The following is a 2,691-nucleotide window of genomic DNA, read 5'->3' as shown; positions in this document are numbered from 1 at the left end:
TGTGAGAGAGAGAGAGAGAGACAGAGACAGAGACAGAGTGAGCGATTGAGAGTGAAAGAAAAGGGCAAAGAAAATTATTTACCAAAAAGTGTGATAGATATTTGAAGGGAGCACCAGGTAAAATGGGTAAAATACTATTAGAAGTGCATTAAACCAACATGTCAAGGAAAAGGACTGATGTTGTGTTGTGAGAAAATTGTCAGGTGCTGGCTGAACGTTCAACTGTAGCATTAAATTAGTTTATTGCCGGCTTAGATAGGGACCTAGGCTTTATCAGGTTAAGGAGTTTAACAGTGTAACAGATTAACAGTTTAGCAGTTGTTGCATATTCGTATTTTACAGCCGTAGACGGCTTGCGAATGCTGAAATAAGTGTTTTTAAGGTATAATTTTGCTTTTGACACCGACAGAAACCGTAGAAACCAGAAACCTAGACCCTAGACAGAATGTAAGCGGTCGGTACGGAGAGGAAGGAGAGGTGGGGGGGGGGGCGAAGGCTGGAAAAACGAAGAACGAGAAGGCGCGTGAGTGGGCGTGAGTTGAGGTTTGTTTTGGCGGTAAAAGCACACGGTACGGTGTTAAAATATCCTCGCGAAAGAGCCTAGAGCCAAACTAGTGAAACAAAAATGATTTATAACAACGATGAAGTGAACTATTCGCTGTATGATGTTAACGGCGATGTTTATAATATGGTGATAAAGAAAAAAGACGTGCCAAAATATGACTATGGTAAGTCTTGCAAGATTGAGCTCTTTAGGTTAAGAGTGTTCGTTGTACCTGTTTTCTTTACTTGTTTTAATTTCTTGTCACTAGATAATTTGGCAACATACAGAGCGTTACAGAAACTGAAAAGGAATGGGCAGAAACCAGTCAATCGTCAACATGAGGACCCGTCGTCAGCAGGTAGTAACACAGTGACCTGTGTTTCCTATCATTGTGGAAGTGTAGACTAATCTTGATCACCAGTCAAGCCAATGGGAAAATTAATACTCATGTATTTCTTTCAGATCTCAGAAGCCCCGTTGAGAAGAAATCGCGTACAGCCTTCCAGCCTATAGGTGAATCAACTTTGATTGCAGACGATAATGGTAAAGTCATCACCTTTCACTTACCGGGCTGTTTTCTTGTGAATAATCATGCTCTAAGTTGTGCTATTTTAATGCTCAGATCACAATCTAGTGGCCCCTCGAGCTGTACGGAGCTTAAATGATTCGTTTGAAGCATCCCTTATTCTCAAAGAAGGAGGCGACGATGATTATGAAGTAGTGCTTCTACATGATGACAATGAAGAAGGTAGTTTCAAGGTTCTGCCTTTTCACGATGAAGGTGGGGCAGAAGTTGTACCAGAGTTTGATGTGGTGCCGCTACAAGAGAATGATATTGGAGCTCAAGGTAGTTTCGATGTATTGCGTCAACAAAATGGCACTGGTAGAGCTCAAGCTGATGTGGAGGAGGTACCTGTAGCTGAAGGTGACTATCCAAGGCAATTTTCTTGACTACGTGGCTGCTGCTCAGTTGCCCTTATGCGCTTTATCATTTGAGGGATCCTAGAGTCCTCTTGGTCGGAGGAAAATGCATGTCACACTTTCCTGAACCTTCTGGGAAAGAATGTAAAGGAGGTGCAAAAAAAAAGGAAGAAAGGTCTTTTCGAAAAAAATTCAAAAGATTTCACGCTTGTAGGCTTCAATTTCAGTGTAGACCGGTTGTACGATAAGAAAAGAATACTGGATGCATCATATTGCGCCTATAAGAAAAAAAGTGAAGACTCTAAACAGAAGTGGGAATACTTTGCCGCTTTGGATAACTTAAGCAAGTGCCAGTGGCCAGAAGGATTTGAATCGAAACCTCTGTGGTCAAAGGCTGTTTCTCACGGTGAGTAATGTGTTCACTCAATCACCCTATTAATGTGTCTCCCATCTTTACTTACTTGCTGGTTTTGTCTATATCAGAGGTCGATCCTGACGAAGGTGACTTGGGCAGTGATGTCGAAAATGCCTGTTCAAATGAGGCTGTATGTGGGGAACTTGATGAGGCACCTGATCGAGCACCTAATAATACTTTTCCTGAAAATGATTACCTATACGAAGAGGACGCGGAGATTGATTTAAATGTACCGGACACACCATTAATAGTACCTTTATCCCATCCCACCCATGAGCCTCCAAAATCCAAAGGTTTGTTTTTCCACTGTTGTGTGATTTTTGGCTCATTTAAGTACATGTACTCTATGACATCCTTTCTTTTACAGCCTAGGAAAAGCTAGAGGCTGACAAAGCATGACTTGAAGAGGTTACTGAATGTAAGGAGTTCTTTATCGACCAACCTTTACTGAAAAATTCTGACTTGTTCAAAGAAGTTGCTTCACATCACGTCTAGTGAAGATAGGTTACACCACTGTCACTTGGTTGAAAGCCCAGCAGAGATACAATGCTCTTATTAAAAAATTCCACGAAGAGTTTGATAGATTAGGGGGAACAGGCGAATCATCGTGTGCGTGGCCACTTTATGACCTTGTGTATGACCTGGAGAAAGGGAGTGTGTCGACAAAGGCTAAAATAACAGTGTCTGCAGGCACTAAAGCCAACATTAGTAAGTCCTATGCTTGTGTTGAAAATTTAAGGAAGGGGAGACTTAGAGCCCCCAATGATACACGGCAGCAGAGGGGCCCGAACGCAAAAGGCAAGGATTCCAA

The 2,691-nt window shown here is 42.1% G+C and overlaps 1 long non-coding RNA gene across 1 annotated transcript; it reads left to right on the top strand.

Annotated features, from left to right (window-relative positions):
* The first annotated feature begins 1,543 nt into the window (after window positions 1–1,543).
* On the top strand, window positions 1,544–2,464 carry LOC127750074 (uncharacterized). The gene is made up of 3 exons (XR_008011511.1): window positions 1,544–1,871; window positions 1,949–2,173; window positions 2,248–2,464. It is a non-coding gene; the product is annotated as an uncharacterized LOC127750074 (long non-coding RNA).
* The last annotated feature ends 227 nt before the right edge of the window (window positions 2,465–2,691 follow it).

This window comes from Frankliniella occidentalis, unplaced genomic scaffold (genome assembly GCF_000697945.3).
Source record: "Frankliniella occidentalis isolate FOCC.00 unplaced genomic scaffold, Focc_3.1 Scaffold130, whole genome shotgun sequence".
Lineage (NCBI taxonomy): Eukaryota > Metazoa > Arthropoda > Insecta > Thysanoptera > Thripidae > Frankliniella > Frankliniella occidentalis.
This window is presented reverse-complemented; position numbering and strand designations above follow the sequence as displayed.